The sequence below is a fragment of the Saccopteryx leptura genome, chromosome 3 (assembly GCF_036850995.1).
Source record: "Saccopteryx leptura isolate mSacLep1 chromosome 3, mSacLep1_pri_phased_curated, whole genome shotgun sequence".
NCBI classification, from domain to species: domain Eukaryota; kingdom Metazoa; phylum Chordata; class Mammalia; order Chiroptera; family Emballonuridae; genus Saccopteryx; species Saccopteryx leptura.
Genome location: NC_089505.1, coordinates 217,729,597 through 217,743,717, shown reverse-complemented (window position 1 = coordinate 217,743,717; position 14,121 = coordinate 217,729,597). Strand labels below are relative to the sequence as shown.

At 47.2% G+C, this 14,121-nt stretch overlaps 1 protein-coding gene across 1 annotated transcript in view; it reads right to left on the bottom strand.

Annotated features, from left to right (window-relative positions):
- C3H2orf49 (chromosome 3 C2orf49 homolog) overlaps positions 1-14,121 on the bottom strand; it is a 246,518-nt gene that overhangs the window by 49,063 nt on the left and 183,334 nt on the right. The gene's annotated exons all lie outside the window — the stretch shown is intronic.

Here is a 14,121-nt window from a genome sequence, read left to right as displayed (position 1 = left end):
CTGTTTTAAGGCACCAAGTTGGTGATGCACTCATCCACCACTTATCGATGGGTGATACATTCTGAGAATGTGTTGTTAGGCAATCACGTCATTGGGCAAACATCATGGAATGCACTTACACAAACCTAGACAGCCTAGCCTACTGCACACCTAGGTTATATAGTATTGCCTATTGCTTCTAGGTACAAGCCTGTAAAGCATGATACTGTGCAAAATGATACCAAATTAAATCAAGCACACAGAAAATGTTTCAATCAAGAGACCTGGCAAACACAAAACGTATGAGGCATGGCCACATAACCCAGCATGTTGTTTTACAGCAAACATCTTTTATAAGCAGAATGAGTATAGTCTAAAATAATGATTAAAAAGTATGGTATGATAAATACAGAAAGCAATACCATAACCCTTTATTATCGTAATCCAGTTTTATGTACTGTACATAATTGTGCGTGGTATACTTTCATACGACTGGCAACACGGTAGGCCTGTGTACACCAGCATCACCCAAACACATGAATAATGCATGATGCCATGATGTTACCATGGCTATGATGTCACTAAGTAGTAGGACTTTTCCAGCTCCATTAGAATGTTATATATGTGGTCCTTTGCCGACCAAAAGGCTGTTAGGCAGTGCGTGACTGCTTTGTTAGAGCAACCCCAGGAGACTAACACACTGTACAAGGTAGTGTATTCATGGATTCCAGGGATGAGGCTGTAAACATGTTGGGGTGCTATGCTTCCTACCACCGTGACTTTCAAAAAATTTTGAATTTGGGGAGTTCCAATGGAAAGGGTTGGTAGAGGAGAGGTGTTTGGAGACTATTGCCCATGTGTCTTTGGGTTTTTGCACATCTTGGGAAAAGGTACACGGTGACTTTGTGCCAGACTATATTTTTAAGAATGTTTGTACAGAAAATAATCTGAAAATATAGGACTAGTGCCCACCCCTGGGGCGAAGGTGTTTCTTTTGCTTTTTTTTTTTAATTGTCAGTGTAATAAGGAAATGTCTCTCTCCAGGTCAAAGGTCAGCAGGGAGTCTTACTGTTCATTACAAAAGATTCAGGTTTCCAAAATGGGGAGCTCTGCTCTGGTACCATAGCCCACCAGCGGTTCAGCTGTCACCTGGCCCACTCAGCAGCATCCTGTGGCAGAAATGCTGATAGTCAGGCTGCTTCTGTGACTGTGAGCTGGGAACTATCCTCTCTGACCCAGGCATCCCATGTCTTCTCTCTGCATCTGTGAATCTGTGGCAGGCTAACAACAGGGTAGCCTGTAAGCAGCACGCATTTCAGGCCCCGCAATACTTGACAGAGGGAAGTTCCGGTGGGAAATTTGAACGTGGGAGAGAAGCTGCAGTGAATGGCTGTCACTGAACAATTCGAAGTGCAGTTCAAATTCCCTAGCACTTCAGCTCACCTGCTTTTGGCATTATCTGCCTGTTGCACTGATTCTCCAGGTCAGGTCCCTGGACCTGCAGCGTCAGCATCACTTGGAACCCTATTAGCAAAGTAGCTTCCTGGGCCACACCCCAGACTCAGTGAATCAGGAGTTCTGGGTGGGGCCCAGCCACCTGCCCTCCTGTTTTAACAAGCCCTCCTGGTGACACTGATGTTTGCCGTCTGAAGACCACCAACCTGCCTTGTGGTTAGCTCACCAACTGCAGGGTCTTGATGTGTGTTCATGAAGAGTTTTCATAGGGCAGGTCACCTAGGACAATAGTGAGGCCAAGAGAGACGAGTCACCTGTCCACTCTTGTGGCTCCCCTGACTCCCCTTTTGTGAAGCATGGTGTCATTTTCTGCGTTTTCTATAATGTTTGCTCTCTCCAGCCTCACCCCTAACAGAGACCAGGCCTTTTACTACAGGAACACGTAAAGTCATGCTATAAAATTTGGTCAAGATTAGCAACCATTCTCTCTTTGTTCTTCCTTCCTTCCTTCCTTCCTTCCTTCCTTCCTTCCTTCCTTCCTTCCTTCCTTCCTTCCTTCCTTCCTTCCTTCCTTCCTTCCCCCTCCCCCTCCCCCCTCTCTCCCACCCTCCCTCCTTTCTTTCTTTCTTTCTTTCTTTCTTTCTTTCTTTCTTTCTTTCTTTCTTTCTTTCTTTCTTTCTTTCTTTCTTTCTTTCTTTCTTTCTTTTGTTTTTTAGTGATGGGGGAGATAGACAAACTTCTACATGCAGCCGGACCAGGATCCACCCGGCAACCCCTGTCTGGAGCCAATGCTCTAATCAACCGATCTATCCTCAGTGCCCAGGGCCGACGCTCAAACCAGTCAAGACACTGGCTGCTAGGGGAAAAGGGAGAGAAAGGGGAGAGGGAGGATTACATCTCATGTGTGCTCTAATCAGAGATTGAACCTTGATGTCCACACAACGGGTTAACGCTGTATACAGTGAGCCAACCGGCCAGGACCCAGCAACCATTCTCAAGGAGGCAAACTGGCCCCAGATGACTGTCCCTTAGGGAAGGAAGGGCCAGAAAAAGAAGGGAGGACAACTGAGAAAGAAGGATTTCAGGGGTCTCACAGTGGCGGGCTTTGCTCCAAAGCTAAAAATAACCTGCAAGGGGTACATTGGCAGAGGGCCTGCACAGGCCTTTGCACACAGAGGAGCCTCTGCTGGCTGTGAAGGAGACATGGCTCTTTCTGGTGGGGCCAGCAAGACGGCACAAGAGGAGAAGGAACTGCACTGACACGCTTCCAGAGAGAGTGGAACCTTCTCTGTACCTGTGAGAATACCACTTGCAGGCCAGAGCAGAGCAGAATGGCTGTAGGAATCATTCCAAGGTTGTAAAAGGACCAGGAGAGGAAAAACAGCTTCAGTGCTGCATGGGGGAAGTGACTATCTGAATCACCAAGTGGCTGATTCAGTGATTTTTATTTTTTTCCCCCACGTAAAAATTACCTCAAAAACCCTCCAATCTGTAGCTCAAGGACAGAGCAAAGGACAAACAATATTCTTACTGCAAAAAATAGCATAGAAGGGAGAAAACTCAGTCCTCACAGAGTTCTCAGGGGATTTTTTTTCCCTAACTTTGCTCTTTTCCTCAATTGCCAGATAAATCACAGCATCAAAAATGTTCCATTCTCTAGCCATGAAGAGCTTTCAAATGTACTGTTTAATAAAACGCTGAATGCAGCAACAGAAAGAAAAACTTACAGTAGATGTTGAAACAAATTCGTCCATGCCCTTTTGTTAAATGATAATAAAGGATTTACAATAATCAGATCTTGCTTTGAATGGGCCGGCCACCCCAAGAGATGTCTGTACATAGAGTCACTCAGTCTTTCTGTTGGCCTTTCCCTGTTCTGGGAATGGGTTTTATGGGACCATGTATTAAATTCTTTAGTCTTTAGCTTTCCATAAGCAGCCACAGATCAGCTGATGATGCCCAGAGGATACTTTTCATGGACTATTTACAGAACATTTTTCAGTGTATTGCCAAGGAACCTAACATTACTTCTTGCCCATGGACAAGCTTTCTTCCAGTTTTTTTCTCTATAGGCATTTCCTACCCACACGTCCACCCTTATAACTCCTCTGATGGGATGAGACGATTCTCATTCTAAAAGGAAAAGCCTGCGCCTCATTAAGGTGAATGCATTAGCGATCGTCTTTGGCTCCGAGTGCAGCCATCACACAGATCCTGTTTTGGCAGGATGCAGCTCAGTCATCTCAGTGGCACACCTGGCACCCAGGCTGGGGCAGGGAGAAGCATGGCCTACGTCTATGAGCATCCCACAGTGGAAATCCAGGGACATGGCCATGAAGGCTGCTGTAAGGTGTGGCAGGAGACCAGGTTCATCCCAGGAAAGACCCTGGCAGGTGTGAGAAAGACGAGGGTCACTCTTATCTGTGCATTTGGGGCAAGGTGGCTGATGCGAAGCCAGGCTTCTAAACAGGCCAGTCAGACAGAAAGTGGCCCAAGACCATAAAGGGGAGGGTGTAAGTCAAGATCTACTGAAACTCTAGGAAAGAGTTTTAAATCCAGGCAGGAGAACCCCCGGAAGGGGTCAGGGCCAGCTCAAATGTGGGTGGAAAGCTTTGCTTCTGGGTGGTCTCTTCAGCTCCCCAGGCCCTCAGCCCCACCCCAGGTCACACTGAACCAGGTCTCATGCCAGCTCTTCCCTGGCCAGCACTGTGCACTCAGGAGAGCCCCCTCCCCTTTCTGGCCTCTGGTTCCCCACTGGGAAGTCTGCACTCTGGACTTGCTGAGAGTCTGGGCTCCTTCTGACTCTCATACTCCTTCCCTGGAGGGGGTCCCTCACCCTTGTCCTCACAGTAGTGAAAACTGTGGTCAGCAGACAAAAAATCTCCATCCTAACTCGAGTATTTCTGGACAGTCTGACAGGGTTCACATACACGCATGGTTCACAACCAGCCAATAAGACCTGATCTGACCACTCCACTTCCCTCACACCTCACTGCTCTGTTGCTTCTCCTTTCTCACTCTGCATGCAACCTTCAGACCAGACCGCCAGGCTCCATACCCCCTTCTCTGTGCTGCGCTGGCCAGTGTGGGACGATTTATGGCAGGTTAAAGAGGGGACATCAGGGACCACTCTCACAGCAGTAACTATTCTCCTGCCACATTTCCATCTAGAATCACCTGCCCTGTCTGTCATCTCTTCACTCTATTCTTGCCGGGCAAACAATGAGAACGTGAGCTCCTTGTATTGGCAGACTATGGCCGTGGGGCTGTTCTAGAGGAGTCTGCCCAACCTGGGCAGGTGTGCTTGGAAGTAGGGCCCACCTGAGCATGCCAGGCTAATGCATTCCAAGACTGGAGAGAACATGATCTCTTAGCAACATAAATACACACATGTATCTTGGCAGATGTTTAGGGAAGTAGCTGGTTCCCTGTTCTGTGTCTGAGACACATCAACAGATCAGAGGTTCAGCCCCATCCTGGAGCTCATCTGACACACGGATGGAAACACTGCCACAATTTATGCACTGACTGAGTGTTCATTCTTCAGGACCTCTAGTGGCAGAAGAAGGACTTGGCTACTTTTCCAGGTGATCTGGTTTCACATGTTCCCCTGCACATCTCTTTGTCCATTCCCACAGCCACTGTCCTCACTCAGGCCTCCCTCATGTCTCTCACAATAGCCTCAGAAATGGCCTCTCCTGTGGAGAAAAAGGAACCCTCATCCACTGTTGGTGGGAATGTAAAGTAGTACAACCATTATTGAAGAAAGTATGGTGGTTCCTCAAAAAACTGAAAATAGAACTACCTTATGACCCAGCAATCCCTCTACTGGGTATATATCCCAAAAACTCAGAAACATTGATACGTAAAGACACATGCAGCCCCATGTTTATTGCAGCATTGTTCACAGTGGCCAGGACATGGAAACAACCAAAAAGCCCATCAATAGATGACTGGATAAAGAAGATGTGGCACATATACACTATGGAATACTACTCAGCCATAAGAAATGATGACATCGGAACATTTACAGCAAAATGGTGGGATCTTGATAACATGATACGAAGCGAAATAAGTAAATCAGAAAAAAACAGGAACTGTATTATTCCATACGTAGGTGGGACATAATAGTGAAACTAAGAGACATTTATAAGAGTGTGGTGGTTACGGGGGGGGAGGGGGGAATGGGAGAGGGATAGGGGGTGGGGAGGGGCACAAAGAAAACAAGATAGAAGGTGACAGAGGACAATCTGACTTTGGGTGGTGGGTATGCAACATAATTGAACGACAAGATAACCTGGACTTGTTATCTTTGAATATATGTATCCTGATTTATTGATGTCACCCCATTAAAAAAATAAAATTATATAAATTAAAAAAAAAAAAAAAAAAAAAAAAAAAGAAATGGCCTCTCTGACCTCCACTGCCATCCACAACCCTCCCCCTTTATTCACAGAGCAGCACTGGACCAGCCTTTCAGCCCTCATGCAGTTCCCACCCCCAGAACGAAAGTGCAGGAGCACGCTGGTCACGTCCTGTGCACAAGCTGCCCTTGGCACTGGGGACTGTTTCTGGTCTTTATCCCTTGGGTATGGGGACCCAGGCACTTTCTGCAGAACCATTAATGTGTCTGAGAGTGGGGTACTGCCTCAGGTCCCCTGGGAGGCAGAAAGTATTATGAGTTCAGGCTCTCTGGTAATTTTCTAAAATTAAATATTTTCTGAATTTCAAAATACAACAGGCTAAAGAATTGGGGGCCTGCTTGTAAAGTCAGCAGCCACGGCCACCATCACAGCCACCTGGCCCATGCAGGTTCGCATTAGATTCAGACAGATGGTAATGAAACAATGGAGCCAAGAACTGGTGGGCCATCATCTTTAATCCTAGCTTGCACCCAGCGGGCAAGTAAAAACACACACTGGGCTCCAAAACCCACTCATTCAGTGCTCACAAAGCTACTGACTTATCCGAGTTTCCTAGAATCAAAGGTTTTTACCTCACCAGACTTATTCACCTCTGTTCCCCATCTCCTTCTCTCTGCACAAACTGGCTTCTCCTTCAACACTGTGATCTTGGCTGCTTCTCCTGGCCTCCTCCATGTGGCCTCTCTCTGCTCTCCTCTCTGCTCTCTCCTCTAATGCTAATCTCAGGAACTGAGACAGAGCAAGTTCCCGGTCTGCCCCACTTTATAGTGTAGAAACCAAAATCTTTAATCCAATATACAAACAAGGAAGTCTCTGATACAAAGTCATTTATCTGAGGCATGATGGGATTGCACCACCCCACATCAAAAAGGGTGGGAAAGGATTAGTTCAAAAACCAGGCCCCAGCTATAAGGATCCTGCCTGCCCACAGCCCGCCCTCAACACACATTAATATAATCACGCCCATCCCAAGCAAGAAGGGCAACCAATACCATCACCTGGGCGATGGGCTTCCACGTGGGCAGCACCATCTTTAACAAAGTGAGCATAATATATTTTATCTGCTGTAAAGCCAGAAGGCACGGCCAGGGCCACTATCACAGCAGCCGCCCGGCCCATGCAGGTTCGCATTGGATTCGGACAGTCGGCAAAGAAACCATGGAGCCAAAAACTGGTGGGCCATAGCCTTTAATCCTACCTTGCACCCGGCGGGCAAGTAAAAATACACACTGGGCTCCAAAACCCAATCACATTCAGTGCTCACAAAGCCACTGACTTATCCGAGTTTCCTAGAATCAAAGGTTTCTAGCTCACCAGACTTATTCTCCTCTGTTCCCCATCTCCGTCCTTATCCCAAATACAAACTCTACACAAACTGGCATCTCACTCAGCACTTCACCATCTTGGCTGCTTCTCCTGGCCTCCTCCACGTGGCCTTTCTCTGCTCTCCTCTTGATAATCTCCCAGGAACCAAGAGCCAAACTCCCGCTCCGTTCCCATTTTATAGTGTAGAAATCCAAACCCTTAATCCAATATACATAATAGGGAAGTCTCTAATACAAAGTCACTTCTCTGAGGCATGATAGGATTGTACCACCTTACACCAAAAAGGGTAGGAAAGGCTTAATCCCAAAACCAAGCCCCAGGCTACAAGGATTCTGCCTGCCTTTAGCCCACCCCAACACACATTAATACCACCTGGGCAACGGCCTCTTTAACAAAGTGAGCATAATACATTTTATCTGCCCAACATCTGCCCAACACTGCTGTATGGATACTGTTGGTTCCCCGCCCTACACTCACTGGGAAAAAGTTAGGGTCTGCACTTGGAAGAACATTTCTCTCTCCCCGTCTCCCCTTTGCTGTTGCTTTATCTTGCTCCCCCACGTCTTCTCATATCTCTGGCTCTCCCCCCCCCCCCCATCCCCTGACCCTTCCTGTTGGATGTGCAGTCATCTTGTGATCATGTGGGAAGCCAGACTCTGGTGGAAGCTCACTGAGCATGGCAGAGCTGAGAAACAGAAAGAAGTCTGGCCCAACAGCAAGGACATCCTTGAACTGCCGATCTTGCCAAGCCTTGACCCACCTCCTTGTGAACTTGCAGTTCTGTGAGATAATAAACTTCCTTATCACTTAGACCAGTTTGAACTGTTATTTCAGTTTTCTTTTTAAAATGCAGATTTTATCATCGCTCACCCAGCTTAGAATCATTGTCTGTGACCTTCAGGATGAAGTACTACCTCTTCAGCTCAGTTCAGGGCAGAGGCCACCCGCCCCTCCCTACCCAGCACAATCCCAGATCTCCTCAGATGAACTCTGTCCCCAGCGACACTAAACTGTGCAGTTCCTCAGGCTTCCCACTAGCCTTGCTCCGCATGCCTTTGAGAAGGAACTTCCTTGCTGAAGGTGTACAACCCTGCTGGCAAGCCAGTGCCGATCTGCCTTCAAACTTCAAAGCATTACCTTCTCTAATCACCTCCTCCTGCTCCCAGGACACTGAGGGAGTGAGAGCACAGGCTGGGGCTCGGTGTAGGCCAGGGTGCGTGTTAGACGGTGCTCGGGGGGAAGACACAGAAAGTCAGACAAGGAAGGTGGAAGAAACTGAGTCCTGGCCAGAGCGTACCAGGCCCTGGACTAAGCCTCACCCAAAGACAGAGCAACCTTCAAACTTTAATTCTTGTGAGTTTTTAAATTTGCTGTATTGTTCAAGTTAATTGAGTCAATTTTTTTTCTTCTTGCCACTGAAAGCATTCCAAAAATGTTTTTCCCAAAGCAAAGGTGCCCCCATGCTTTGCTGTGTGGACTGGTGGCTCTTTGAGGGTGAGGGCCAACAATGATTTGGTTTTCCATTCTCTGCATTTGAAGGTACAAAGTAAGAGTTTGCTGAAGTTAAGTGAGCTTCTCACTTTTGCAAGTTTTGGTTTATTTAAATATATATTTCAAAAATTCTGTCTCAATATTGTTGGTTCAAAAAGTACTGAATTCTAGTCAGGCACAGGGCTGATTTCCTCTAACGACCAAACTGAGTGTGTGTTTAGTGTGTCATATTTCAATTGTGAGCACAGAATAAAACATTAAAATCGCTTTTCATAAAAACATCAATTTTTTATTTAAAATACATAGTCTCTCAATGATCTATGTTTTCCCAATAAGATCACAGGGTTATGCATCTTTTAGAATAATATTTTTTCTTTTCCCAGAGGGTCTAATTGCCTCCCCAGCAACGAGGTCCGCTGCTTCCCTCACCTGTGCCCAGTCTCTGTGCCCCCTGTGCCACCCTCGCCAGGGGTGGTGGGGTGAAGCTCCTCTGGGAAGCAGCTAGACCTCAGGGCTCTTGAGGAGCCCCCCACTCTCTCTCCTCATTCCTCCTCCTCCCCTGGTCCTGCTAAGGAGATCACCCCGCCCCAGGTGCCAGTCTCACCACTCTGCTTGGGAAATCAAATGAAAAACAAAAATAACTCAAGCTGTTCCAAGATGCTATGATTCTGACAACATTACTATACAGTTACTGAATTTCATGACTCCAGCTTTCTGTGCCTTCCCCATGCTGAAAGGGTCCCACCTGCTGAGCTGGGGGGAGATGGCTGGCAGGTCAAGACACCAGGCGCAAAGCTACGGTGACAGCGTGAACCCTCTGACACAGTCACTTTCTAGTTACAAGTAGGAGAAACCCAGCTCAAGAAAAAGAAAAGATAAATTTCTGGCTTATGTGACTAAAAAGATCATGGCTTCATCCAGGTGATCAACAGACACTCCAAGCCAATACTGACAGCAGAGGAACTTGTCAGAAAAAGTCTTCTCTTTCTTTGTAGCTATGGCAGCAGCTGTTGTGCTCCTCATCAGTCCAGCGTGGGCCCCGTGCTCCTCCATGAGCTACGGTCATGATGGACAGAGGGTGGTTGGGGGCTCTGTTTTACCAGGCCTGGGTCACTTGGTCATTCCTGGTTACAAGGAGTATTCATTAACTAAGGCTGCTATAACAGAACCCAAAACTTGGGGCTTCAAACAATTGAAATGTGCTATCTCATAGCTCTGGAGGCTAGAAATCTGAGGCAAGGTAGTGGCTGGGCCACAGTTCCTCCGACACCTTCATGGGAGAATACTTCTGTGCCTGTCCTGGTGGGTGTTCCACAGTCTGGGGCCTTCCGTGGTTTGTAGCTGCACTGGCCTGGTCCTCTGCCTCCACAAGTCCTCCTCCCTGTGTCCCTTCACAGTCCCCACTGTGTGCCTGTATCCAAACTCCCCCTTTCTTTAGGGACACCAGTCCTACTGGATAGGGCTTCCCTGATGCTGCCTCATCTTAACTTATTACATCTGTAAAGACCCTATTTCCAAATAAGGTCATACTCTGAAGTGAAGACTTCATTTGTGGGTGTCGGGTTTGGGGAAAAGCTCAATTTCTAACACTTGGGGTGGGGAAAGCTAAAACAACTCATTCTGATTTTCCCCAGGGTAAAATTGGTATAATAATAGCAACTCCCTCAGTGATCTGATGTGAGGAGTCAGTGACACAACCCATGGAAACATATGAGCCCAGGGCCTAGTTCATGGAGAGGAGGGGGAAGAACAATTAAACAAATTAAAGAAATTAAGTAATAGGGACATGTCACCCACCATCCTCCTCAAAGAGGAAACACCTTGAAGTGACAGAGACATTGGAGTCAAGATTTCTGTTTCCTCCAACAGCCTGGGTCCCAGCGTCACCCACAGGAAAACATCCCACCACTAGGGGATGGCAATCCAGGGTGAAGAGATGTCTGATTTAGGTCTGTATGCCTCAAAATGTAGACCAGCCGTTTCCCCAGGTGCCCAACCTTAGAGCAGGCCTTGCGGGCAGCTGGAGGAGGTGCAGCACGTAGCTCACAGGATGCTCCAGACCAGTGTTCCCAGATGCTCTGTGAAGAAAGATCAGTGTCCCCTATCTTTCAAGGACTGATAGGGTCCTGCCAAGGCTGGCAGTGGGCAGCTTGTGTCCCCTGGGCTCAGGACCAGGTAAAGAGCACCACAGTTGGTCTCAGGATCACTTACTCCACACTAAAAGTTGAGGCCTGTTGACTGTCCCTGGTTTCTCATCTTTTTATTTTCTTTTATTATTATTCTTTTTATTCAGTGAGAGGAAGGGAGGCAGTAACAGACTCTTGCATGTGCCCCAACTAGGATCCACCTGGCAAGCCCACTAGGGGGCAACGTTCTGCTCATATGGGGTGTTGCTCCATTGCTCAGCAACTAAATTCCTCTTAGCACCTGAGGCAGAGGACATGGAGACATCTTTAGTGCTTAGGGCCAACTTGCTCCAATTGAGCCATGACTGCAGGAGGGGGAGAGAGAGAGAGAGAGAGAGAGAGAGAGAGAGAGAGAAGCGAGAGGGAGAGGGAGAGGGGTGGGTATAAAGCCAGTAGCTATGATCACCATCACAGCAGCCTGGCCCATGCAGGTTCGCATTAGATTTGGACAGATAGTAATGAAACAATGCAGCCAAGAACTGGGGCCATTACCTTTCATCCTAGCTTGCACCTGGCGGGCAAGAAATACACTCACTGGGCTCCAAAACCCACTCATTCAGTGCTCACAAAGCTACTGACTTATCCGAGTTTCTTAGAATCAAAGGTTTTTACCTCACCAGCTTTATTCACCTCTGTTCCCCATCTCCTCCCTTCTCCCTGAACAAACTCTGCACAAACTGGCTTCTCCTTCAGCACTCCACCATTTTGGCTGCTCTCCTCTCCTCCACATGGCCTTTTTCTGCTCTCCTCTCTAATGCTAATCTCAGGAACCGAGAGAGAGCAAGCTCCTGGTCTGCCCCCACTTTATAGTGTAGAAATCAAAACCTTTAATCCAATATACAAACAAGGAAGTCTCTGATACAAAGTCACTTATCTGAGGCATAATGGGATTCCTCATGAGACTGCACCACCCCACATCATGCAATCAGTCAAGGGTGTGGGGAAAAGCTTAGTCTTAAAACTAAGCCTTAGGCTATAATGACCCGGCCTGCTCTTAGCCTGTCCCCCACACCCAATATAAACTATAAGTGAGCAAACATATATCATATTTACAAACTTTTGACCAACAGTGGGGAAGCAGATGGGTGCTTCTCCTGTGTGCCCTAACTGGGAATCAAACCTGGGACATTCACATACTGGGTCAATGCTCTACCACTGAGCCAGCTGGCCAGGGCTACATCTCTTTATTTTCACTATGCTGTTTCACTACACATGGTAACAGGCAGGTCACCACCCACACCGGCCCACAGACTTTGCTTTGAGGATAAAAGCATCTTGTTGGGATGATTTAGGGGATGTTCAAAAGGAATTTAGACTGAAGAAGACATTCCCTTTCCTTCTAACTCCTGCCTAAAATGGGCTTCCTCCCTAGAAAACTCCATGCTTGTGTGTGTGTGTGTGTGTGTGTGTGTGTGTGTGTGTGTGTGTGTGTTTCTAGCACCATCATCTGGTCTCTCTTCCTTCCCTACCCTCGCCTTCCCCATAGCCCAGCACGTTCCTCCACCCTGGTCAGTCCACTCTTGTCAGCACTTTGTCTGCATCCTTGGCCCATTCCTGCAGGCACCACTGTGCCTTTTCTCATCTTTAACACCAAATTGGACCAGATTCTACTTTATGTCCTACAACCTCAAGTTTTGGAGAAACAAAACAGTGACGTGTTACTTCCTGTAATCAGCTCTTGGAGCCAACTGTGCAGGGCTGGGAAGTAAGAGCAGGAGAAGAAGAGGTGGTGAAGGAGGCAGCCTACCCCTTGGTGCAGTCATCCCTGGATGGGAGCTCTGGGTGGGAACTGTGGATCAGGAGAAAACCTGGAGGCCAATGGAGACAGACACACAGCATCCAGAAAGAGCCAGGACAGCCTTCAGGGCTACCAAGAATCCCTCAGCCCCAAATCAAAGAACACAAAGGCCAATCTTCCCTTTCACCTTGAATGTCCTTTCCCCTCGATTGTGTGGGAGTAATTAAAATAAGTTAGTGGTCAGTAAATGTGATGCCGTGTTGATGGGATAAGTCATTTTGTGCATGCACACATCCAAGGCTACTCAGTTCTAACCACTACTGCCCTGAGAGGCTGCACTAGGGGTTAAAACACCCTGCTTACCAGCTTTTTGGACACTTGAGCTATTGATGGCTCCAGATCAGAAAGGATGCTTCTTTTTTTCACACCTCACATATTACAAACACTCTTGCTATTAAATTCTATTAAAAATGTCAATGAACACTACTCAAATGTCCAACAATAAATGAATGGTTAAACAAAATGTGATGCACATACACAGTGGAATACTCAGCTTTAAAAGAAAGGCCATTCTGGCACATGCTTCAACATTGGTGAACCTTAAAGGTGTTACGCCAGACACTGCAAGATAAATACTGTATGATCCCGTGAACATAAGTTCCCTAGAATGAACAAATTGATGGAGACAGAAAGTAGAATAGTGGGTGCCAGGGTCTGGGGGTGGGAGGGAAGGAATAGGGAGTTCTTTTGTTATGGATACAGAGTTTCAATTTGAGGAGGTCAAAAAGTTCTGGAGATGGATGGTGGTGATGTTTGAACAACAATGTGAATCAATGTAAAGCCACTGAACTGCACTTTTAAAAATGGTTAAAATGGTACATTTTACACTATGTTCATTTTATAACATAAATATATTTAAATCTTGCAATTAAAAAAAAATTGAGGCCCTAGCTGGTTGGTTCAACGGTAGAATGTTGGCCCAGCCTGTGGAAGTCCTAGATTCAATTCTCAGTCAGGGCTCACAGATGAAACAACCATCTGCTTCTCCTCCTCTCCCCCCTTCTCTCTCTTCTCTCTCTCTTCTCCTCCTGCAGCCATGGCTAGATTGGAGCAAGTTGGCCCCAGGCACTGAGGATGGCTCCATGGCCTTGCCTCAGGCGCTAAAATAGCTTGGTTGCTGAGCAACAGAGCAAGCCCCAGATGGGCAGAGCAAGACCTCATAGAAAGCTTGCTGGGTGGATCCTGGTCAGGGCACTAGTAGGAGTCTGTCTCTCTGCCTTCCTGCCTCCTATGTAATAAAAAAAAAATGAATGAGCAAATACTGTACATGGTTGTATGAAGTCAGCTGTTGGTAATGAAGACTTGCTTGGTTAAGGAACACTGAGCACCTGCTGCGGCTCAGGCCACCTGTCTTAGGAGAGGCCAGCACAGCTCTGAGCAGCAGGTACAGTCCCCACCCCCAGGCACTTACTTTCTAGTGAAGGATACAGAAGAAGGTGAATAAACAGGATCGAGCAGTAGT